Source organism: Cydia splendana, chromosome Z (genome assembly GCF_910591565.1).
Source record: "Cydia splendana chromosome Z, ilCydSple1.2, whole genome shotgun sequence".
NCBI classification, from domain to species: Eukaryota; Metazoa; Arthropoda; class Insecta; order Lepidoptera; family Tortricidae; genus Cydia; species Cydia splendana.
This window is the reverse complement of record NC_085987.1, coordinates 14601383-14628482: the sequence shown is the minus strand read 5'-3', so window position 1 is coordinate 14628482 and position 27100 is coordinate 14601383. Positions and strand designations below refer to the sequence as shown.

At 35.3% G+C, this 27100-nt stretch overlaps 1 protein-coding gene across 3 annotated transcripts in view; it reads left to right on the top strand.

The window, feature by feature from the left end:
• Positions 1 to 27100, top strand: part of LOC134804415 (filamin-A) — a 142526-nt gene that overhangs the window by 57306 nt on the left and 58120 nt on the right. The window lies entirely within an intron of this gene.

Below are 27100 nucleotides of genomic sequence, written 5' to 3'. Positions count from 1 at the left end.
GCTAAATAACTTGCAACAAATCACATGCGATTTATGATCAATTGCGGCATTTGATAGATCGTCGCAAGGTAATACCCATTAATAAACAAAAGAATGTATACCTAATGTGAAGAATATACGTTGTTGTTTATTTCGACAGCAAAAGAATTAATTGAGATCTATTATGGGCATACGTCGCACTCCAGCGGGCATTTTGCGGGCATGTCATTTGGTAAGGTTTACAAATAAATTTTCGAGTTGTCGGAATAAAGTATTTGTATCTACTTAGTATTTGGTACCTAGTATTTCTAATGTGCTATTCCAAATACCTTAGCAACTAAGGCTGTACGTTAGTTAGGTATCTATTTGTTTATTTCCATTCAACTTTAAATACGAATAAAATTGAATAGTATGTAGTAGTATATTTGACTTAACAACTTACTTAAGCATATTATGGGAATATATTATTAATACTTTTTCAAAATTTTTGGCAGTAAAGGTTCTTCGTCATGTCAGTTATGGTGGATGTCTAGGGATGGGATGCCGATTATCAGCCAAAAGATGGCGTCAGTGTGCACGAATTGTGTATTTTCACCGTTTCTCCCAAAATATAAACAGTTTCATAAGATGTGTTGATATTGGCGAAAACAATAAAAAAGATTACGTCCAAATCGAAACATGTTATACTCAACAGTGTCTAATCTAAATAATCAGAGAATAAAACTGCAAAATATTGCAACATCTTGCATTCACGCACACTCACATCCCTAAAGTCAGTGTCATTTGTCAGTAGATTTGTAATGTTACAGTAAAGTAACCTAGAGGGCGCAGTGCAGCGCATGAACATTTTTAGGAAAAACAATTTAGAATTTAAATTCTTATTTGAGACATTGACAAGTAACTTAGAACCAACTGATACGTACTTATTTTCAGACGTTGATTGTCATGTGCTTGTGGCACCCACAGCATCATCTGTTTTGAATAAATTTTAGCTTGAGTATCAATGATTCTGGGGTAAAATCCCGACGGTGCTTAATTTTTTATTCTTTTTTATTTTATACAAAGTTTTATAATTTATATGTTTTTATTCTTATTATCAATTGAAAATGACGCAAATTATTGAACCTAAAATTACAAAAACGCTTTTAGTAGCTTAGTACTAATACTACTAACTAAGCTGGCGTGTGAGTCACATTTTTGGGGAAGTAATGAGAAACAGAAAAAAACAAAATAGTGTTCTTTAAACACAATACGCAATATTTTATTGTGTGTTATGATGATCACAATATGTTATGATGGGATGCGAACTCGTTTATTTACTTAGCTATTTATTTGCACATAGAAGCGCTGGTGGCCTAGCGGTAAGAGCGTGCGACATTCAATCCGGAGGTCGAGGGTTCAAACCCCGACTCGTACCAATGAGTTTTTCGGAAATTATGAACGAAATAATAATTTGTATTTCTCTTTGATCCTCACGTCACAGGCTAAGCTTAGTGTGGGGATCACTGTACTGCCCCTCTGTAATTTCAAGTTATAAAATAAATATATTTGATTTTTTTTAATTTATTTAATATCATATGATATTTGCCGGTCGCATAAGGTTATAAAAAGCCAATAAAATGAAATAAAATAAATAAATAAAAACAAAAATAATTGAGTCTTTGTTCGTGATTTGAACTCAGCCACGCAGTTCAACTTAAACATATACTCAATAGCTAGAAGCCACTACTAGACCATATGACCGTAGTAGATCGGGGCGAAACATGCCTTCTTATCTAAGTAACCCATTACTGTCAAAACTATCAAGTTTGAAATATAATTTTTCATTGTTGACTTACCGACATCCGAACGTTGCGAGCATGTTGCCTTTTCAAACCATTTGGCAACGTCGCCCGGGGAATAACTAAAAATCTTCTAAAAATGTATGTCCTTTTATATTTTGATATTTATGATTATAAATTTATGACGATTTTCTATGTTGCAAATTGATTAAATTATTATGAGAAAAATGCTAATGCAAAGAAAACAAGAAATATCCGTTTTCATTTCTCATGCTTTGAAAGAGGGTTATTGTTATTCTAAAAGTTGTGCAGAAAATGATACGTTTCTGCACTAGAGCATTTTAGGTTCCAATTAGAGATGCAACGGATAGTTGTTTGGCCGGATACCGGATACCATCCGCCGAATATCCGGTATCCGGCTGCCGAATATTCAGCATTACGTTTCGGTTTTTCAGGTGCGCATTCTGCAGGTTTGACCTGTTTCCTAGTGAACGTTCGCGCGGACACATTTCTAGGTTCGAAATGAGTGCGCGTGCAATTCAGTGGAATGTTTAAATTGTTTAAAAATAATAAACAAGTACGACTATGACCGTGTCTGTTTCTTAAATACAATTTGTTTACTCCAAAATCAAGCAATGTTACTATCCGGTATCCGGCCGGATAGTAAATTAATGGCCGGATAGGCCGGATACTGGATAGTAACCGAATATCCGGTGCATCTCTAGTTCCAATTCCAAGTACGATTTTGTTTTACGATAAGCAATTGAAATTTGTGTATAAATGGATTTGCTATAAATTATTTCCATTCTGATATTTGACTCGTCATTCGTCAAATAACGATACTTTAGGCTAAATTGTTAATTGAAAGTATCCTAAAAAAATACTATAAAAATGTATAAGTACTTAGTCATGTTTTAAAAAAAGCACATGCATTTTACTTTCCTTGTATAGGAAATGAAAAGTAGAGTGTTTAACTCGGGCGAAAGGCATCATTTCTGCCGAGGTGATCATTGATGATTTCGGCAGAAATGATCCCTTAGTTAACAATCTACTATTGTTATGCGCAAGCAGAACATAATAGAATCTTGTTTCTTTACAAGAAGGTGACATTTTGCTCCCAATATAAATTTTTGAGAAAAATATAAGTAGCTACTTTAGTTTAAAAATAATTGTTAGAATAAATATGGGCTTTTCCAGAGAACATTTATTTATATTTCTGCCGAGACGAAAACAGAATTCACAAGTCTTTTCGGTGGACGACCGTTACGCAAATGATTGTTTGGACTGACCTTTCTATTAAATGTATATGTCGGGAATTGTGGGCGTATCATACTATCGGCAGCACATCAGAACCTTCAATCGTGGATGACGAGGGCCTTCAATGAAATACGATGTTCAACTCACAATCTTTACTGCACAAGACTCATTACAAATCACAGCACGCGTTACGTTTCTTATCTTAAGCAAACCAGTGGATTAGACCCAGGAGCCGCCACAGACGTCATCTTCTCCCGTTCGTTCTCATCGTGCTCCTTCTGAAGATTGATTGACAGCATAACTTCAATTGTTCTGGACTTCAATTGTTTTAAGAGCGCACTCTATGACGTCTTGGCGGAACTGCGTCGAACGCCACTCAAGTGTACGTAACACCCTAGTTTGCTCTATTTGTCAAGGTTTGCATGACAAAACGCCTCTTGAAGGCGATAGATGGCACATTTCAGCCATTCTCCGACACGGCCAACCTGACATTGTACGGGTCCCTCCGTACGTTATTCATCCCCCTTTATGATTTTCACTGGTAGACTAGAGCGAAGATGAGATCTTCTTCTCCCAAAAGAGACTGTACAGCGCAGATCATCTGCACCACCACGGCATCCTGACATTGTATGCATCACTGCATACATCTGCGGACAGAATACAACAATCTGAGGTATCTAAGCTCATTGCTCGGCCTACCTGACCAAAGTAAGTTCCTCCATAACTTTTGGATACTGACAGGCAACTCAACTCAACTCTTTCAATAACACGCACATAGATCATTGTTGTGAATGAACAAGTTTAGCATCAGTAGCATCACTATATTCAATCAGGCCATATTTCAACGGAAATGGGGTAGAGATACATTTCGAACAATTCATTAAGAGACTTAAAATGCAACAGCGTGAAAATAATATCACCATAATCCAAACAGCGTGAAAATAATATCACCATAAAGATACAATACAAACTAGCTTTTAAATGAACCTCACCACAGAGATTCCCCTCAGTTGAAACACATCTTGTATTGAGTTCTCGAAAATAAATGGTTTTCCATATTTAACTGATTTTATGAACATTATCTGCGCACCTATTCTTTACTTAAACGTTTAGTATTCCCTAAAAGTTTAGTGTTCCCACTAATAGATTTTCTTATTTGATTTCATTGATACCTTGATCCAGATCTATTTGCCATTTTAATCATTACCTCAAAATGTTAGCTAGGATCACAGAAAACAGCGATGAAATTAGTTTATCCGTTTGAAAGATACTTGGCCGCACGCACACAATGGCCTCTCACCCAAGACGCGTGTATCATCTCCGTTATCTCATGGTTAAAATGTTTAGTAAGTTTGATTTAAACTAGTAGTTCGCCCCGAACTGAGAACTCGCGGTTCGCCAAAAAGTTAGATCAATTTAATGAACCTACTACTTAGTCGGCAAAGGATCGAAAACCGCATGTGATTTATTGCAAGGTCTGCGGAGCCCATCACAACACCATAGAGATTAAAATAAACTGTATCTGTGGTAAGCCGTTATCTTTCTTGTCAAATGTCAAATACCTATATTATGTTTATTTTTATCTTGTTAATTATTTAAAAATGGTAAACTTAAAAACAATATTATAAAAGCCGAGCACTTTCATTTGATACCAAACTCGACCATACTTTCTTGCAAATAAGATGACCAGAAAAGCAAGACCCCTCACAAATAGCTTTCTAGCCTTTTAAGCTCTTCTAACTCAATAACACCTTGATCGAGCCTGCACATAATTTAATGACTAAAATACAATGCCCTCAACTACACGTTTACCCAATTTAATTTAAATTAGAACAAATTTACTTAAGTTATTGTGTATCAAACTATCCTCTGATAAGTCAGCTTAAAAACATCGAAATGCCGGGACGTGCCCCTAGCCAGCCGTGTGTTCCAAGTTGAATGTAAGAACTTCACTTCGCTTCGCTCGCTCGTTCGATCACCCGCCTAAGTATAAAAAGATTGAGCCAGGTCAATTCATTTCAAACCAGCTTTCTACCATACCCTGAATATTTTGATTAAATTTTGGCACCATTAATTATTTGTGTCTTCCTAAACACAATCATTAATTCCATAAACAAAAAGAAGCATATTGTAATTAATCGACACGTAATTTTAAGTTTCGGAATAGGACTACGACAGTTTACTTATTCGATTCTCATATTAAATAGTTTAAACACGTACTAAAATTGCGTTCAGTTCAGTTTAAACCGACTTCTCTATTTTATTCCTTCTGTACGGACAACACATTTACAAGACAGCTTGAGAAATTTTCAAAACTTGATATATTATCAGGTAAGTCCAGTATTATACTTTCTACGAAAACCAATTGTATTTTTTTTATCGCTTTCATAATTTTTATTAAGAAAAAGGCAAGAAAACTTGATCATTATGTGATATTTACACACTGACACGACTTGTCTTTAGCTGACTGACACAATACTTCAAAAACCAAATAGCTCTCAAAGAGGTTCAAAAAGGTTGAACATGCATGAAATTAATAAAGAAGTTCACAACTCGTTTTACAACGAACGATCTAGCGTAACACGTATTAGTGGCAGAATTTCTATTCTAAATCAAACCGCTGTAGGTACTCAAATTTTGCTAACTTCTTTATCGATCAAACAGAAAATAAATGCGTTCGACTCTATTCGCTAAACATCGACAACTAGTTTCGTAAAAGATCATAAGGAACATTATAATTACTGTAAGGAGTACGAACAACTTTTTGTACTAGTTCCATAACGTGCGTAATAGCGTACGTAGTAACATACTTTAATAATTTTGGATAATAAGTGTAATAGACAAAGCGTTATTTTCCCTTTTTTTTTTCAAGTCTCATTTTTGCTGCCTTCTACCGAAAAATACTAAAATAGCATGCCAAAACCGTTCTGTCATTTGCCTTCACATTTAAGGGGAACAATAATTTTAACCATAATATGAGGAATTTTAAAATTTGTTTTAAATCACGTTGCGTATGTTTTATCCCTAATGGACGCACGCGCGCATAGCTTTGAGTTTCGAGCGAAAAACTAAAAATGTGTCTATCTGCACATAATCATTGACACGTTTTTTTTTTCTTTGGCATACACACATAATTAATCATTAATACTTTCTTTTCACATACATCAACCAATGCCTACAAGTCAACACCAACTTCCAAATAACAGTGCCAACACCTTGGCTTTCCAACAGCTTGGTTCCAACACACAGCTAGCCTCATCGCCCGGTCCGAAACCCCCATGAATTGCAGTTACGAATAGGACTGTGCCCTCCAGCACCCAGCCCTCAAACGCCCTCTGGACAACTCAGGTTCCGGTTGCGACCGCCAACTCAAGTGATGAACCTCTCAAATAAACTATCCTCAAAGAGGCATGAACTTCACGTTTCGTTTCTTACGACAATGTCATAAAACCAACGCGGAAAATGGTATACCTACGTAGAGAAATCTAATCCCAAAATGTGTCCCTTTAAATAGGTAATGTGGTAATGTTTTAATAAATCAATGAATAATATCCTTCTCAAACTGCTTACTCAGCTATTATTATTCATGCAATATGCAAAATTATCTTAACCCATTGAGTGATAAGTAAGTCAAATCAAGTGTCAAATCGAATCCAAAGCAATTAATTTTAAATTATTTTATCATTGTTCATCAAATTCAATTTGATAATCATAATGGCCCTTTGACAGATACACATCGCAAACAACATATCACTGAATCACAGAATTATTGAAAAATTAAATGTCGGGTCCAAATTTAAAATTGTTCTGTAGGTACTGTAAACTCTAAAATCTCTATCACCATCATAGGCACAAGCTAGCAAAATAGAAATCATACTTAAAGGTGAGAATTTTATATTCACAGTGTGATCGAATAATGGCATCAACCACTCGTGACGCTTCTCACAATAATATTATTTGGTCCATGACACAATTTGAAATAGTACGTCTCCACACAAAAAAATTAAGGTGCATTTTGCTAGAAGCTATTCAAGTTGTGACGGTATTACATGCCATAGTGCTCAGAAAATCGTTAAACAGCCTTACATCGTCTTAACAGCAGATTACAAGTCCACGTACCAAAAGTTTTTTTACATACATTCTGATTCTGACCATTAAAGGCTAGAGTAGATATCTCGTAGGTAGGTATCTGTTCTCATATTTTCCTAACTAGAACCCATCACGCCGGCTTTGTGAGGTACACTCAACACAGTTACAAATCATAAAACAATGGACGCAACTCACGCGATGTCCAACTTCCAGCGACAGTCTGGCAACCAGTAAATATGCAGCTCCTCTCAGCTTCTGTAAACAAACTAAGGCACCCACGTTTCTGCAACCGCAGCTCCAACCCGTGCGAGACGGGAGATCTCGCAGCAACTATCTTCATTCTTCATGGTGCAAAGGACTGTAAACGTATTACTTAGAGTTACAACATTAACAACATTCATGAAAATTTCACACAACATAACATAAAAAGCAATGCAAAAACTGGATCACAATTTATAAAATATCAAATATGTCAACTGTCATTTCACTTCAAATATTTTCCATCACGATACTTCTTTATTTTCCACCAGCGATAGCATGAGATTTCTTCATTTTCTAAGGCCTTTAAAACTCTTGAATTAAGGAATGCCAGGGATTTTCAAAATCAGGGTAGATTTTTGGGACCTTCAGTCCAACTTCATTTGGCAAATTTGAGCTTTCAAGAGGAATTCCGTAGCGAATTCCGTGTGTTCGGCCACACTTCTGATGTCGGGAATTGTGGGCGTATCATACTATCGGCAGCACATCAGAACCTTCAATCGTGGATGACGAGGGCCTTCAATGAAATACGATGTTCAACTCACAATCTTTACTGCACAAGACTCATTACAAATCACAGCACGCGTTACGTTTCTTATCTTAAGCAAACCAGTGGATTAGACCCAGGAGCCGCCACAGACGTCATCTTCTCCCGTTCGTTCTCATCGTGCTCCTTCTGAAGATTGATTGACAGCATAACTTCAATTGTTCTGGACTTCAATTGTTTTAAGAGCGCACTCTATGACGTCTTGGCGGAACTGCGTCGAACGCCACTCAAGTGTACGTAACACCCTAGTTTGCTCTATTTGTCAAGGTTTGCATGACAAAACGCCTCTTGAAGGCGATAGATGGCACATTTCAGCCATTCTCCGACATATAGTTATATAAATGTATTTTATTATATATTATATAATATAAGTTATATTACATCTGGGAATGAAATTATATCAGAAACAGGAGACTCTTAAATGAGTATACTCATAACAGCTCATAACATGCTTTATGCATTAAATATATCTCCCTCTATTGAGTAAAGATAAAACAAAATACACAGTAACCTGTGTTCCGGTTTTAAAATGCCATCTGTTACATCTTTAATAAATTAAAAATGATTGCTTGTCAAATGAAGTCGCCATGTTAGAATTACACCTATACTATAAGCATCACTCACACAAACAAGCAATAGGGCAAAATGATACTAATTTTCAAAGGCTTTTTTCTTAATAATATTAATCAATTTCTAGTATTTTGTTACTTTGGCGCAGTCAGAAATATATATACTACCCAAAACATTACGTATTCAAGTGAAGAAACTATATAATAGGAGTTGGTAGCCAAGAAAGTTTGTATGAAATACGAGTAAGAAGAACCACCTTAAATGGGCTTATCACTTCAAAGAGTACCTATGTACAAACTCAAGATTGATACAAGATAATGGGTATGTTGCAAATACTAAGTACATACCTACATACATATACCTACTCGTAAGGTAAGATGTTTTTTTTTTTGTAAACCTTACCAAATGTCATGCCCGCAAAATGCCCGCTGGAGTGCGAACGTATGATTATCATAGTGGGTGTCAAGTTCTAGTTCACTTGGGATGTAATTAAACTCCAGGATTTGACTTGGCTATTTTTTACATAGGTACATGCTATATTATATTTCTCTACGTTCCTTTTCTAAAATTTTGTTTGTTAGTATAAAAGGGTCTTAATAAATTAACCAAGTTTCATATGTTTATGTTTAAAAATAGATTTTGAGTTACGTAAGGGTAAAAAGTGGTTTCAAATGGTTGGTGTAATATATAGTATCACATATCAGTGAAAGAATAAGGATCAAAGTCAAATGACGTTCTAACAGTTTTAATCTTCTGTCGAAAGATGGCAGTAAATGTACTGTGGCTACATAATTTAGGTACCATGTCAGTAATTCTCTATACACTATTCTCTTTACCTGAATCCATAAGATGTGAAAATAATAAGTCTAAATTAAATCTATGTTAAAAAAACATTACCGTAATATATTATAGAGGTAGTAATTACCTACTATAAGTTATTTAAGTTACATAACTAGAGCCTGATGACCCCAAAGTCAAGCTCATTGATGAGTTTTGCGGGACTATAACTATTTAAGATTCCACTGTATTCTATTAAATAAATAAATAATAATATAGTTCTTTCCTAATAGCTCCAAAAAAACAATACAAAAAGCGCTCATTGAAGGTCCGTAAAAAATAGAGACATAGTATAAAAACCGGTATCAAAACAACGTTTACGTGGTTGTATATATAAATTTTATATAACAATGCGGTCAATATAACAGTAAATATTCAGGGATCCAATAGGACCGTCTTTCAGATAACATCATCTTTGAAGTTACCTACTTATGTTTCAAATAATAGTATGCAAACACAAGCTTCTGTGTGACCCCGAAAAATGCTCTGTTGTCAATTCTATAAATATGATTTCCGTAATTTCGTTATAGTCTGCTGAGTCTCGAACGATTTCACGATGTTAGTCACCTGAAACGATTGTTTCGTATTGGCTGGGGTACAGGATGCAGAGCTACTATCGACATTTGAAGGTATTTTATCGTCAACTGTAAATATTTCTGAATAATGCGAGTATTCGGTTTGAATATAAATATGTCAAAACTGCATGTCGATAATAATGTGGAATTTTATACCTACTCTACAGGATGTTTTTTTTTAAAATCCGTTAACTTCGGCGTATTATGGTTAAGTACATTTGAGATTGTTTTTCCGTTCTTTAAGTAATTATTTAAAATACATATTAGGTACCTGGTACCTACTTACCTAATGAAGTGATAAGCTCAGAAAGACATACACTTTATAAATACAGTATAAATATGTATCACGTTCACGTAATACGTATCAATATATATCATGTATGAGTATAAATATGTTCACGTTTGGAAATACCTATCAGATAAAAATTAATTACTTATTGATCATCTTCAAATCGGAGTTAATTAAAATATCGGTCTTTTAGAAATTAACTCAATTTTCGCTCAGGAATGTACCTTTGAAATTAACGGATATTAATTTATAAAAACACGGTGTATGTACAGGATCATATAATATGAAATTATCATTTTACAACTTACAGCTTATAACAACAAATAGGTACTTGTAATGTCACTTTGTATAGAAATGTTAAGATGACCTGTAAGTTTACATTACTCTTGAGTTTATCTTCCATGCACTCTCTTTTACATACATATAAGGAACGGTAAACCTGCAAGATATAATGCCTCATATAATGATTGGGTGACTCGTACATCGAAAACGTAGATTTACAGTAGATTACGCCAGTCAGCAACAGCGGGGAAACAATATTTATAATGTAGGTAAATAGATACTCCTTATAGACGTCACCCAATCATTTCAGGATGCTAAATTTACCTAATAACTGAGCTTATTTACTATCCGCACTTTTCGTCATTAACTGAGTTTCGAATCAGCCTGTATATTATCAGTACGCGATTTTATCGCATATTGGTGTTAAATGATGACAGGATTCGGATAATTTCAAATTTGTTTACTCACAATATTATTTTCAGCTACTAATTTTGAATTTTAACGTAATGTCTTATCATTCAGTTATTATAATATTATAAAAGCAGCAGTTGTTATTCACATTTTGTTACTAAATTCGTTGTAATTTTGCTTCATATTAGACTAGCTTCTCTCCGGAATAAAAATTGTCCTATGTCCTTCCCCTGGCATCAAAATATCCTTATACCAAACTTCATTTAAATCGGTTCAGCGGTTTAATTGTTCACTAAAACGTCTCTTATACAAATGGGGCAAATGGCCTATTGCACTAATAAAAAAAAGAAAACCCTAACATTGAATAATTTTACGGTTTAGACTCACTTGTTTTTAGCCACTCGCGCGACATGTTTCGGAGAGCCTAGATCTCCTTTCTCAAGCAAATTATTCAATGTTAGTATGTCTCACAACAGTCTAATTTCGAGAAAACCCTAACTACTTAAAGTTACACCGTGTTTTTTTTAACCTCGTAAATTTCAAGATTAAATGAGCGTAAATTACGTTAATACAGTGGAACCTGGATAATTGCAATCTCAAGGGACTGGCCATTTTTTGTCAATTAACCAGGTTTTTCATTTAAACAGGTCGTGTCAATTAACGAGGTTCAAAAAATCGTGGTGTCAATTATAGAGGTTTTCATTAATAGAGGTTGCGTTCTGACAAATTTCTTTTATGGAGGTGCATATAACCATTGAAAGTAGATTTACACGTTTACGTTCTGGGTTTCTGGTCTATATATTGCTTCTGTCTATACTTGCACTTATACACTACATTAATTACTAATTTATTTTCTTATCATTTGGGTTTAAAAAATACCCTTGAATTGTAGAAGAAAGTTTTATTAGAATGGTAAAAGCGTACTTTGTTTTTGATTTTATCAAAACTATTTCACCTACTACAGGCTGTGATAGATACCCAATAAATAAATTGAATTCTGGATGACGATATAAATAAAATGATCATTGCTATTAAAATATTGTTTCTGCTGTCTACAACTACATTATTTCAATTACAGAGGTAATAAGTAAGACTCGTTTCAATAATAGAGATAAAAAGAAGAGCAAAAATAACGGATTTTTTTAGCACAGTGTCAATTATAGAGGTCTTAGTTGCGATGTGGTCAATTACAGAGGCAAAATTACGAAAAGCACTAAAATCTAAATTGCAATTATAGAGGTTCTAAAATTTCAATTATAGAGGCCTTCTGTGGCCTATTTTATAAAGCTACAAGTTACAATTTACAAGCGGAAGTCTCGTTCTAACACATAGGGTCAGAAAGAGACTTCCGCTTGTAAATTGTAACTTGTAGCTTTATAAAATAGGCCACTGGTCTCAAGGGACCGGGACCGGACTTTTGGTTGCAATTATTGAGGTTTTCCATTTATCCAGGTGCCAATTAACCAGGTTTCACTGTATATTGTAAAAATTAATATTTTACGATTAGTTCAACGAATACCTACGAGAGAGTGAGTCCAAGTGTACATTTAGTCTAAGTACGTAAGCGTATAGAAAGTGGACGATGTGTTTCCATGGAGCGTGTAATTCGGCGTGATTACAGCCGTTCTCTAGAACACCATTAAGTGCCGCCGGGTCAACCGCGCCGGCGTGCATGAAAGTGTCAAGTGCATTTTGCTACAACTTTCTTCGCTTCTAAGTTTAAGGCCCAGTAGGTTCGTGCTCTTGTCTCTCATTCTCACTGAGCGTAAGCGTGAGCGATATGGATGTGCGTGCTCGGGACTGTGGATATCATGTTTTTGAATTTTTTTTATAATAAAAAACCGGCCAGGTGCGAGTTGGACTTTCCCACCGAGGATTCCGTACAAATTTAACTAATTATCTTATATTATATTTTTTATAAATTTACAGTTTTCTGATTTTTCCCTGTATTTTTAGTATAAGATACGTGTACATAGACCTATTTATTTAGGTACATCTCGGTACGGTTGCTAAATGTTCATAAGCAGTGATTACCTGATGACCTACTAATGAACCCAATATGCTAAATTATCGACTTCAAGGAAACATTTTACAACTAAGAATCGGTGACGAAGCAATATTGTGCAGATACTTCCAGTGTTTGAACACTTTGAACTGAATCGTGAACCGTAACTAACTCCGATGTAGGCTTGCGTTGCTGTATAATTATGAGGTCACCTCATTTCGACGTAGGCGTGCCTGCGCTCACGCGAAATCGCTTCATCTCATGCCTACAACCTACAACTGAAAAAAATTAACTACAAATGCGGCAACTCAATTTTACATATTATTTTTAGACCCGCTGCTAAATATCTACGTTACTATCAAAACGAAAATGTTAAATCTTTGTGCTAGAACTATTTACTATGAACATTTCATACATAAAGCAAAACAACTAGGCACTGTACATCTGTCTTTTTCTTTCGTAGACCGGATGAATGAACATTAACATCTCGCCGTCTCATTTTATGTTAGTGAAAGGGGCATTGTACTAAGTGGGGAAAAAAGTTACCTTAAAAAAATGGTGCACCTTATTCTTGTCGTGGTCCTTTTTTGCATGCATCTTATATTTGTACCTGTTAGGTACTTTTAGTATAATTTATTACAGAGTAACTTAATGTTATCATGAGAAAATTCCTGAGGAAGTTGATTAAATAAGTATGTAGGTACTTGCCTATAGAAATAGCTAGGGTACATGCCTACTGTAATAATATAAGTAACCCTACTGGGTTATCCCTTATCACTATTTCATTAGGTATCTTAAGTGCCGGTTATTTCGAAGTGAAAACATCCTCTCACATAATCTTCTTTTCTATTTACAAAACCAAATTCTTTTAGAACGGAAAACGTGTCAAATAAACGATTGTTTTACTGTCGGTACACCTAAGAGGTTCTCGAATTCCATGCCGCCATTTTGAATACCATAGTGACGTCACGGCGCTGGGCGCGGGCGAGCCGTCGCCTGCCAGTGCGCACCGCACATCAGGTCGGGCTCGCGTTCGAACGAGGCGATGCCTTCTCGCCACCAAAATGCAATACCGTCGCATTATCTACCGTGTACGTGCTAATTCACATTAAACAAGACGTAACACTTAGTGCCTCTCTGCTCTTCACTTAAGAACAGTTGAGCTGTTATATACGTCAAATTTCCACTGGGAGCTGGATAAAAAAACGTTATAGTGTAGTGAGTGTTATTGTTGTGATTTCTTTTTTGACGGCAGTACAGTAGGGCATTGGACTAGATTATCGCTGGCAAGGAAGCCCGTATCCGATTTTCCGGAGATCCGAACGCCCTCGATAAGTGAGTGTTTTGCATGCATTACCTTGTTAGATTCGTTTGGTATTCATCATACCTGAGTGTGGGTGCGACACGTCATAACCTTTGCCTTGCCTTTTATAGTTGCTATCGCATTATAAAGTTAAGCTTTCGTCGTCGTTCGGTGACTTGGGTACCTACGTATTACATCCATAAGTTTCGAAACTTAAGCCTAGGAACATAGTTGCTGTTGGATTCACATCATAGGTAATTGAGTTTAAGTATACAAACTAATTTGAAGTTACATTTAAGTTTTCCCTTGGCTATCCTAGATGTAGGGTATAGTCGCGCACGATTGCGCTCAAACAAAGCGCAGACGTGCGTTGAACTCTTTTGCACATAAGGGCAGCGCTCACGCACACCCACCCCAACACAACCGTAGCGAACGAAAACCTCCTTTAATTCCAGTAGCTAATGACTAATGTCACGTGATTATCTGATAACGGATATAAGATCTTTTTTATTATAGGTATCGTTCGATAGTTCTGATGTTGCGTGACTGGTGACTAAAAAGGCCATAGAAAAGAACAGCTATAAAATGAGGTCGATCTAAATGTAAGTTAAATAAGTATGCTAACGCTTTAGGCATGTACGAGTATGGCTATATACGGTTCCCTCGTATTCACTGAAGCATCCAATACATTCAATCCTGTCTGTAGGAATACTCTATGAAGTACTTAATTATGTCCAATACCGGTAATGAGAATATGTGATTAGAGGTTGCAAAGTATTTTAAATTACGAAATTTGCTTAATTAGATACGAAGTTCGTGCAATGTTAACGTACTTACGTATTAATTTAGTTTGATATATCTATTACAAATATCTATTGAGTAACGTTGTTAATGAATGGCATAACAGCGGTAATAAAGTGAATTATTTATGTACCTATCTGATTATTCATTTAAAAAATGAAGCAGTGAAAGCACCTAAGCGAATGCGTTGCAAACGGAAATAGCCTAAATGGCATTTACTTAGTTACAACACGAATACTTTCTCGTTATGCAATATGACGGAATACCATGAGATACACGCATGCACATAATATTATATCTTTCTGAGAAGTGGATGAGCCGCCATGGTACTCTCACTCACCTTGGGCACCGGCGCCGGCGCGGAGTCAAGGGCTCTCTAGTCTAGGAGACTAGGAGCTCACTGTGACTCAAACACTGTGTAAAATGCCACGCACTTGAATTTTCGATTGCAACATTTACACAATATAAGGTTCCCAAAACAGTAAATATTAAGCATTTGTGTTTCAGTAATAAAATTGCATACTTAGGTATGTATTTTACGTCATCTTTCGCCGTAGCTAATAAGAGGTACTTAGTTAAATATAGGAATTTAATCATTGAATCAGATACTATTATAAGTAGGTAGGTACCTAATAGAACACAAGAGGATAATTAATAACTATAGGTAGGTACTTAACTAGGTATTACTTTTATTGCACGAGGTGGCGACAAAATTAATTATAATTTAAATAAATTTACATCAACGTGTAGGTAATTATTTTATTAACCAATTTAAAGATTTCGCAGAGGGCGGTACTCAATTAATCTAAGCTCATTAGTTTCCATAAGACCGCTGTACCGATTTAGAAAACTATTTTATTGCTTGAAAGAATTAGTCCCAGTTGGTCCCATTGTCAACAGGTCGAGATCTAATAATGGAATCTCGAAGAATAACTCTTCCAATATTAATGGTAAACCTGTATTGTTTTTTTTTTACCAACTTGTTCCATTGCTCTCGGAAAGTGGCATTTATGTAGTAAAGTCGAGGGTAAGTTCTCAGCAGGAAGACTATAAAATGATGACTGTGTTGTGATATCAACATTTATTTTGTTCAAACTATTGGTAAGTACTTACCCACCATTGGTAACTTACAAAAGATGGTAGGTAGTGAATATAATAAGAGGTGACATGACCTTACAGAGGAATTTAGAATGTACAGATAGGAGTGTGACAAAATTACTCTCAAGTACATTACCTACAGATACAGTAGCGGCTAAAAATCTATCATACATACCTACTGCTATTTTTTGCAGGCATTAACAAAGATTGTATCATCATTACGACCATTTAAATATACTTACGTCCCACTACACGTGGCAACGTGGGCAACCACGTTAGCACAATGCGGATTGGGGACTTCACACACCCCAATTAATGTTTGTTATAAAACTAATAAATATTGTATTTCTTACTTTAAAAAACATTCAAAATCGAATTTTACCAACAATAAAACCTAGATGGATCGATTTAGCTGTCTAAATTAAATGCTGTGGCTGTGTGATTTTAGCCACTAAAATAAAAATTAAATCGCATCATTAAATACCTTTACAATTTTGTACCCACCGGGCTACCGCAAAAAATAGGCCAAATTAATTACTTTCAAAATGAACCCTAGCTTAATCGAATTGTCATTATCATAAATACGCCACTATATTGTAAGTTTCATTAATAGGAAACATAGCATGTTTCAAACATCCTGAATTTATTAAATACACATTTTTACCAGTAATAATATCATGAATAAAGAGCATAGTGATCGAGTGCTCGAAATGTTACCTAATGGTTGCATCGACTCCCTAGCTCACTTTCGTCTTACCGTGCTATGAGAACTCCGAGGCCTGGTTATGGAGCAAATCATATCGAGGAACCATCGACTTAAAAATACGTGAGTGACTCATTTTAATCTTTTTATATCCCCACGGATATATTACTTAATATAACCAAAATACTTTAATTAATGTAATGCAAATGAAATTGTGAAAAAGGTTGTCCCATAGGGTTTATTTTAAGCAACTAACCATGTTGCTTTAGATCCCCTAAAATAGGTCTAAGACATCAGGGTTTAAATATTATCATATAATATAATTCGTTTTTTTTTCAGCATTGAAAAAGACTATGCGATCTTGGCGTGTCTTTTAATTGAAAAACCCTTTTTAAAAATCAGTAACTATTACTTATGAAGGCAAAATAATGTAGGTACCTAAATAATCGTATATGATTCATAACTGTTAGGCCAAGCGCGCACCACGATTTTAATTTTTGCGACACGATTTTAGAATCGCGCTGTAATTTATCGCAGAAAATTCACTGCGCGCACTGCGATGAAAAGTCGACGATTTGTTCATTCTCGACATGGATTTCGTACCAGTCGCTTGTCGTGAAACAATATGCAATCGCTGTATGACTTTGAGTATTTATACCACAAAGGTGATCTCCTTCTATTTCATCTTGTGATTCCATTGGAGAAGCAGGTTCCGATATGTTGACGCTTGGAGAGCGAAATGCCGACTGAGGTCCGGGGTGCGATTTTATTATCGCAGTGCGCGCGGGGACATACAACTCCGTATGCTGCAATTCACTTTGCGACAATCGCGTCGCGAGCAGTCGCGGAAAAATGTGACAAATCACAATTTTAAAATCGCTGCGATTTTTTTGTCGCATATGCGCGCACTGCCATATAAACACATACGTTACATTTTCTGCGACTAAATTATCGCGCGACAAAAAGTCGTGGTGCGCGCTTAGCCTTACATATTTGCCGTGACCATAGAAGATAGGATCGTATAGAAGTGGTATACGCGTGCCTCCGTGGTCGAATTAATTTGTTGCCCACCATAATCCATACTAAAAAACGGTGGGGAACATATAAAATGTGAGACTGTGACAAGGACAAACAATAATAGCTCTTTCGCTGCTACTCCTACTGAAAGATACATAAGACTATCCTGTTCGGTCACTTGTCCCCACCCTCATGCCAGATCAGTTTTAATACTAGATTCATGGCCGTGACATATTTTTCAAAGGTGTTTTTCAATAAAAAGTCACGTCAATGTTGTTTACCTTTTTTCTAATGCAAAAAAAACGAACTATAGTTGTGTAATAGTTATTTGTACAACAAGAGATCAAAGTTTGATATTTCTTCGATTGCTTATTTTGAGTCCCGTGCAAGCGAAAGATTCTATAATAGATTCACGAGCGTAGCGAGTGAATCTAATTTAGAATCTTGAGCGTAGTAAGGGACTCAAAAGTGCACGAGATCTAAATAACTTTGATCTCGTGTAGTACACAAAATTTTTCACCTGAGCAGTGAAAACATACCTATTAGACAACTTGAAAAATATAATCCTTCTTCATCACTTAATACCTGCACTCAAGTTTTCTTAATATATACAAAGAATTAAGTTTAATTACCGCAATCGAACACAAAAACAAAACGTAATAATAAATTTCAGTAAAATAATATGGAAATAACGAACATCAACTGACACTTCAATCGACAACTTCTTTTATGTAAAAAAAAACTTTGTAAGTTACGGTCCGAATTGCGGATACGTACTATTTGTCAACTATGGTAGAAATTCTTAAAAGTAAAATAATTAATTTTGCGTGATAATCTGTGTATTTTTCGAGTTCATTATTTTAATTGTACAATAAAATACCTAAAATATAGTATTTTATCAGTTTTTACCAAATCTTAAACTTTATTTTTATTAATTAATTTTTAAGAATTCATACTCGTACGTGGTTTGGAACGATGCGGTCTGAAGTTTTCGGGGGTCTATTGTAAACCCTCAATATACCGTTGAATGTCGTTTTAACTTTTTTTTCTGTTTCTTTTTGCTAACAGTGTGAAAGGGACAGAGATAATAGAACCCAAGTATTTCGAACTTGTATTAGACCCCGCATGTTGAAATGACATTTGACTATAAAGATCACTTGAATGTCATTTTCTCTCACTCTGTGAGCAAAATCGCATTTTGCTCACTGTTTTTAAGAAGCAAAGTACCCTTGTTCTAGCTGCTGAGGTGAAAAGTATATCTCTTTATTTTACTTTACAGTATCTTTTCGTAAACTCGAGTCTTTTGACATGAGCTTTTCTTGTTCGGTCATAGAGTCTGGCTACTGAAATATTACACAAATGTTTGGCGGGAAATTCAAAAAATCTTGGGCTTGGGCTTCACACTTTGTGTAGTAGGAATTATAGTTTTGATACTAGAAAATATTTTTTGATTTTCTGTGCACACGTAAGGTACCTAAGGATATAAGTTAAATATAATTTGACGTGCACTCAAAGTCAGCTCACATAATTTCTACCACTATGTAAATTACAGTCAACGATAAACACTTATGTTAACACTTTCTCACCATATACCATTGTAACAAGGCGAAAAATGAAATGTAGTGTAAATAAGACCTAGCTCAATAATACCGTAATATTAATCCATCACAAAAAAATACATATATAAGTACTAAGCCAAATATGCTAAATGCTAAGTATCAAAATATTAATAGAGCACCAACCTCCTAGTTTGTTTACATTTGTTTAGGAGTTGTAAACATTGCAGTTTTTCGTTATACAACGCTACACGTCGACTTCGCACATTGTCGTAATTATTTACGAGCTTAGATAGTAGTTTGCGAACCTCACTCAGTATGGATTTGATTAATATTTTTAACACGTTCGCGGACGCTCAGTCACACCAGTTGGACACCTAAATTTTGTATGGAAATATTGGGACTGTTATAGCATTCCTGTCACTACAAATATATCTTTTAGGTTTGTATATGACGCGTAATGCTATGCAAGGCGAATGCTATGCAATCCGCGTCAATATGAAGTATATTTTTTATACGCTATGTGACAACAAATGCTATACAATTCGGATGCATAAGCATGTCTGTCACATGACGTAGTCAAGATAGGATCTTATATGACATCGCATGTTATAGCATTCATACATCGTGCTCGATGGACTTGATGGCTGAGACTTCTGACTTCCTAAAGGCGCGATTTTTGCTCTAAAGACTCATTTGCTGACCTCTTCAAACAATTTTCTTCTTCTGTTTTGTTCCCTCTTTGCTTATTATTGTAATATTGAGTCCATCTCATACATGCCCCATCCCAAGCACGTTCGCTGTTCATTCGACCTCAAATTATGCGATACTACCTACAAATTATGCGTTGGAGACCGGCTCTAATCTAAAGGCCCAGTCATGGGTCTCATAGCATGTTGTAGAGAGCCGAGTGGCAATGTTGAGCTCTCTTAAAATGAGAGGTTTGTTCTTCTAGCTGTCCAAGGTATACGCAGCATTTTACGCCAACACTACTTCTCAAAAGTGTCAATATGTACCGCTTTACACTTTTCGTGTTCCCTGTAACGCACCGCCACGTTAAGTTCTGGACGTAAAGCGTCCACCACTTTTCCTGCCAAGCGATGATTCACCCAAATTTATACTCTTTTTCGGATGCATCTGCACCAAATACAAGGCGTGAAATATACACAGAATGATACCAAAAATGCGTGTCATAAGGTGCTTACCTTGTGGGAGGTGATCATCGAGCGCCAACAGGCTATAATTCACAATTATATGACCAAAACTATGACTAGTAACGTAATTATTTCAATAATAGGTATACACATTCATGCCTCACTTTTTCACATTAACCGTTATCAAAATTTTACTGTAGTGTAATTAACAGCAAGTAAACACGTTTCTTTATTAAAACACAATGAAAAACTTAAAGAAATTGTAAGAAAAACATTAATTACGATTTTATAAAAATCCGTCAAAATCGCTATCGCGCACGAAATTCACCCAAATTGCATGGGTCCACTCCCAGACGCACCTGCTGGGCTACTAAGGGAGCTGCCATACAAAGACGAATGCTATAGCATCTGCGTCACAGAAAGGGGGGCCAATTTGGAGACGTCACAGGATAATTTTTAACTTCGATAAAACTATGTAATATGGCAGTAAGTACGCATTATTTGACTCTGGTGACTGGTAGAGGAAAAGTTGGTGAATAATATTATACTGTGGTTAAGCGGATTGATAAGCATTTCAACGAAGAAATTTAAAAAGAATAACGGATGCAATAGCAGGCGCGTCACCAGGAGGAGTACAAAAACGGATGCTATGCAATCCGCGTCCGCGAACGTGTTAAAAATAAACCCCTTATAAACCGCAAACAATTTGAATGGATGACATAAATTGACAACTGACTTTTAGCTTTTTTTTTAAATCATAGACAATTGGTGATACAACAACGAAATATCTGTCAACAAATATTGGCTAGCCAGACTTTATCGACCTTTGTGAAAAATACAGTATGAACTGAGTTGCACTATATCAGTAATTTTAAAGACTGCATGCGTATAGTAAGATAGTAGTTAACAGACGTTCCACCGCGGCAGCAGGCACAACTTGCAAGAACGAGTTGAATGCTGCAGTGCGTCAGCTTTCGAAACACCGGAGAAAAAACGGGTTTTAATTTGCCAAGATTCTGCAATTCTGAGCTTGGTTGGTACTTATTATTTTATTTTTATATAGGTATTTAAGTACTAATTTAGTCTTAATTTTTGTACCCGTTTATAAATAAATGTTGCGTAAACAAGTAATATTTAGATGAGATCTTTCAATCGTATTATATCCCATATGATAATTCAAAATGAAAAATGATCTAAGGGCCTGTTTACACAATGATTACTGTTAAATGCGAGTACTCACATAAATCAATCTTTCACCTAATCAAAAATTTCCACCGCTCCAATGCAAGGAAAATATATACTAACTGTATACAAAACATAAGTAACATTACGGATCAAATCTAACTGAACCAAAGAATATAATACTCACTAGGAGAAGAACGATAACTCCATACAAAAAAATGTCCCTTTCAAAAGTTCGTTTATACTACTAGCGCTCTGGTAGGATACCATTGTAATTAGAATTGACAACCCGTTTAGCCTAGCGGGTATTGGCGGTAATCCAGTTCAGGAAGCTAATGGTCCTGGGTTCGAATCCCAGAGAGGGAATTTCTTTTTGTATTTTTTTCTTTTTTGTTGGGGTCAGGTTTTTAAGAGCCCATCAACGTGCACACTAGCGCCACTGCTGAATACATTAAACTAGTTTTTATGTTATTGGATTCGTCAATCTACCCGTCCAAAGTTAAAACGGCCGTTTTTGTTTTGAGCTCATAGATCGACGAATCCAGCAACATAAAATCTAGTTTGATGTATTCAAAAGGTACCTAAATACACAATACAGTCCGTAGCGGCCCCTTTTTTAAATACATGTCGTTAAATTTAAATAATCACGATTATTTAGCAGTGGCGCTAGTGTGCACGTTGTTGGGCTCTTAAATTATCATTTCACAAATAAGTAAAAAAATACGTTAAAAGATAATGATTAGGTACTATATTCAGAAATTCGTGAAATATAAAAGGTAACAAAAAGTTACGTATTATTAAGATATAAATATTTTCATAATACATATGAATACATACACTGATATGGCAAATGGTTACAAGTTGTTATTACATCTATCCGGTTATCGGACATTTTCTGCTTCACAGCTCCGCGCAGCGTTCTTGGTCACCGGGAAACTAGTTTGGATATGCGGCAGATACATGCCCTTCTGAGCTTTTCCCAAGAAATCATATGACGGCCCAGGATTATATTATTATCTCACGCTCAAGCCATCTGCTGATTCACTTTCTAAAACAAAATAGTCAAAACATTAAACAATATAATCTATCTTTCTAATTACTAACGTCGCTAATTCCTAGGGTTACCAGCTTAAACAATGTGGGGTTTTACATCTATGTTGAATTTTGATTATAATTTCGGACGCGATATAGCGTCCGCGGGACTTACGGGGATAGTAAGATTAAATTATTATATTTGAATTTGGTAATTAGCACGCTCATTTTTATTTAAAGATTAATATATATCTTACCTTGAAATTATCGCTGTTTCTGATTTACTACAACGGTTTCCACACACACATTAGGGCTTTCCATAATCCGGATAAAAATCGTTGATAAAGTCGCCATTGCCGGATACATACAGCAAGGAAGGAAGAGAGACAACGGTTTAAATTTAACTAAGTCTGTGCGAAGACGCATTTAGATATGTTGCTCGTACATATGAATAGTTTTTATTTTTAAAATTAATAGGTAAATAAATATATTTCAAGTGAATAAATCGTTTTATATGAAAATTTATATTTTTGCATTAAATGACTTAAATGACAGCATTGACATTACAGACTTTTATCTTGTCTATGTTCTTACCGGCCAGACCCAAATCAAGGCCTATCAAAGAGGCCAATTGACAAAGATTTTTTTTTATTTTATCAAGGAGGGTAGAGGCACGTCTACCCTTCGTAGATTTTATGAACATAGACAAAGAAAAACTGAAATATAATAGATAATGATTTATCCAAAAGGATAGCAGACGCCACTGGTGATCGTAGAGCTGGCAGCTTCCTCGCACAAAGAATAAGTATTGCGATACAGCGGGGAAATGCTGCCAGCATCTACGGCACCATTCCGCAGGATAGCTTGTAATTATTTATTTTTAGATTAGTTTTATTTATTTTTAGATTTAGTTTTTAAGTTTTTAGGTTAGTTATTTTATTATGTTTTACTTATGGTATAATTCAGTTGACAAAAAAATATTTGGTACATGCCTAAAAATAGATAACAATATACATATATCAAAAAATAAATAATAATTTACATATGACTACTTCATAAAATACAAATCAAAATAATTTGATTTGTTCCTAGAAATCGTATCTATAGACAAAGCCAGTTCTAGCAATGTTGCTGTAGTAAAATATTTTGATGTTAATTACTGGCAATCTCGTCTGGGAACGGACAACACATGTACAATTTTGAAGGGTCACATCGTTTCAAGGAAGTCAATAGGCCTTGAACTGAACACTATTAAATATTTATCATTAAAACTAAAAATTCTCATCAAATTACATTGTCAAGCTTGTGAATAAATTCGTCAGAAATTAGGAGCTGGTACCTAACTACCTATGGTGAAAATTATTTAAAAGATAATTCTTTCGATAAACTCATTTCAGGTACCAAAAGGCATCCTGTTTCTATGGTTACGTAGTCTACTAGGAACCTCTGTAGTTTCGTCATGTCTGACTGTGCGTCTGCGGTTTAGCTCACTGACCGTTAGTGCTAGAAAGCTGAAAATTGGCATGCGTAATAGGTAAATCAATCACGCCGACAAAGACGTAAAATACTTAAAAACTTTTAAAAACTCTTTATTTTAATTTATTTTTATACCATTCAGTTTTAATTAAAAGTAGCCGTAACCTGTAAACAAAGGCTACAGGTTTTCAAGCTTCATATTTTACAAACCATTTGCTGACCAAATTCTCTCACCTTCACCATTTAACAAGTCTAAGTCGCCCGGATCTTCTGATAAAAACAGTATGGCACACTAACTAGTTTCGTTACTTTATAGGTAATGTGTATTCTTTATTCGGCGCTAGCTCTCCGTCTACAACAGCTATGCCTACAGATCAAGTCCATAGTAAATTCAGATTGAACCAATCATGAAATGCAAAAACCGCCCGATGCAATTTGGATGAACATTCGGTCATCTGTTATATTTTGTTACCTATATTTTTGAAGTTTATTAGGAAAATATATCATTTTGTTCTTGTTGTTTATATTTACAACATGTACTAAGGAAATATAGGTACCATACCATCAGCTATAAATCAACTCATTTAATCTTCTATATATGTATATAAATGCAAGTGTCCTGACTGACTGACTGATTCTTCAACGCAGAACCGAAACTACAAGAGATAGAAAGTTGAAATTTGCACACCAGATTACATTTATAAAGTGTACAAGAGATAAGAAGCGATTTTGAGAAATTCAACCCCTAAGGGGGTTAAAAAGGGGATGAATGTTTGTATGGGGTTCTAGTTTTATTTTAAGCTAGGAATTTGAACCTTCGTAAAAATATATATTATTATAATATAAGAAAACTAATTTAAGCGTTTTTGAAAATTCATCCCCTAAGGTGGTGAAAAAGGGGTTGCAAGTTTGTATGGATATCAAACATATTTTCGAACGCGGGACTTGAATCTTTGTATTTGGGGATATTATTAAAAGACAGGAAAAGTAATTTCAGCGTTTTGTAAAATTCATCCCCTAACAGGGTTAAAAAGTTTGAATCCATTAAAAATGCTTTGAAACTTCTTAGAAAGGCATAATTGCCGATTACAAAAAAAAGTTATTGCAACGTTTTTGGAAATTCAACCCCTAAGGGGGTTAAAAAGGGGATAAAAGTTCGCCTTGGGATGCAAATTTTATTTTAAGCTAGGAACTTGAAACTTTGCAAAAAGGTAATTAATTAAAAAACGTGAACAAATTTAAGCATTTATTAAAATTCATCCCCCAAGGTGGTGAGAAGGGGGTTGAAAGTTTGTATGGATATCAAATATTTTGTGAGTGCGGAACTTGAATCTTTGTATAAGGGCATATTATTAGAATACAAGAAAAGTAATTTCAGCGTTTTTAAAATTCATTCCTTAAAAGGGTTAACAGGGGGTTGAAAATTTGTATAGGGTTCACATTTTATTTTAAGCTAGGAATATTGAAGTACGTAGAAACTTATTTCATTAAAAGAGAAGATAACTAATTTCAGCGTTTGTCTAAATTCATCCCTTAAGGTGGTGAAAAAGGGGATGAAAGTTTGTATGGAGGTCAAACATTTTTTTAAGCGCGGGACTTGAATCGTTGTATAAGAGCATATTATTAGAATGCAAGAAAAGTAACGCGGAAAAGTAGTCCACGCGGACGAAGTCGCGGGCAACAGCTAGTAATAATAAAAGTAAGCCTAGGTCTACGGTAAATAGTGCATTTTAACTTAGATAACTAAGTTAATTAGAGATTTACAGACTGCATACAAATGATCACCTAAAATTGGCGTGATTTCACTAAAATAAAAACTGGGTTGCGTTTTAAATATAAAGCTATGTATTTCTGAATAATTGTTTGTCTCTCTTTTTAATTAATATATCTGTTAGAAAATGAGTCAAACGGCAAACCTTTTGCTATATGTATAAAACGTAAAACTCTGAAAGTAGGTCCCTACGGAAATACTTTCTTAACGAACCTATTTCTCAGAATGGTTTTGTAGACGATAGGTAGTGGGCGACCGCGTCTCCGTACAAACCTACTAAACCTAGTCCCCATTTTTCTCCCTAGATATTCACATTATGGAGTTGTTTTACACAATTTATTGTATATTAACCAATTTAACCATAGGCCCCTTCGATTATTTGACTATTACTCGTATAAGATTTAGGAGTGAAAAACAAATTCCAAACAATTTTTTAAAAGCTCGTAACTTTTATTATGGTTCTATCATCGAAAAATAGTACATTGTGCAACGAGGGGGGTAACTAAAATTTTGCTAACGAGGTCTATGATATATAATTATACGAGAAGTATAGACTCGAGTTTGCAATATACATATTGGGGGTAACCCTGGAGTTACACACAATGATTTTCATCAGTTTATCACACTTCTTCTTCTTCTTCCTCGCGTTATCCCGGCATTTCGCCACGGCTCATGAGAGCCTGGGGTCCGCTTGACAACTAATCCCATGATTTGACGTAGGCACTAGTTTTTACGAAAGCGACTGCCATCTGACCTTCCAACCCAAACAGTTTATCACACTTACAAAGAAAAAACTAAATTTTAATCGAAATAATTCTTAAATACTACCAATTTAAACGTATCAACCATTTTGTCATTGCTAAGCTGTAAAGCCTTTGGCAACCGCACGGCCTAGCCGGGGCCGGACTGAGCTCTGCTTTTAGCTTATGCTAAATACCTACAAGCCATTAAGATGAGCCACGTAGTTGACGGCTAACAAATACGCCATCTAAGCCTCTAACAGTGTACTATTTATAGAGCAAATGTATTTAAATACTGAAATCACGCTAGAATAGTTTTGTTGAAGAGCAACACAAAACATTGCCACTTGGTCCATAAGTTCTAAAAGCATATAGTTGGAGAGACTG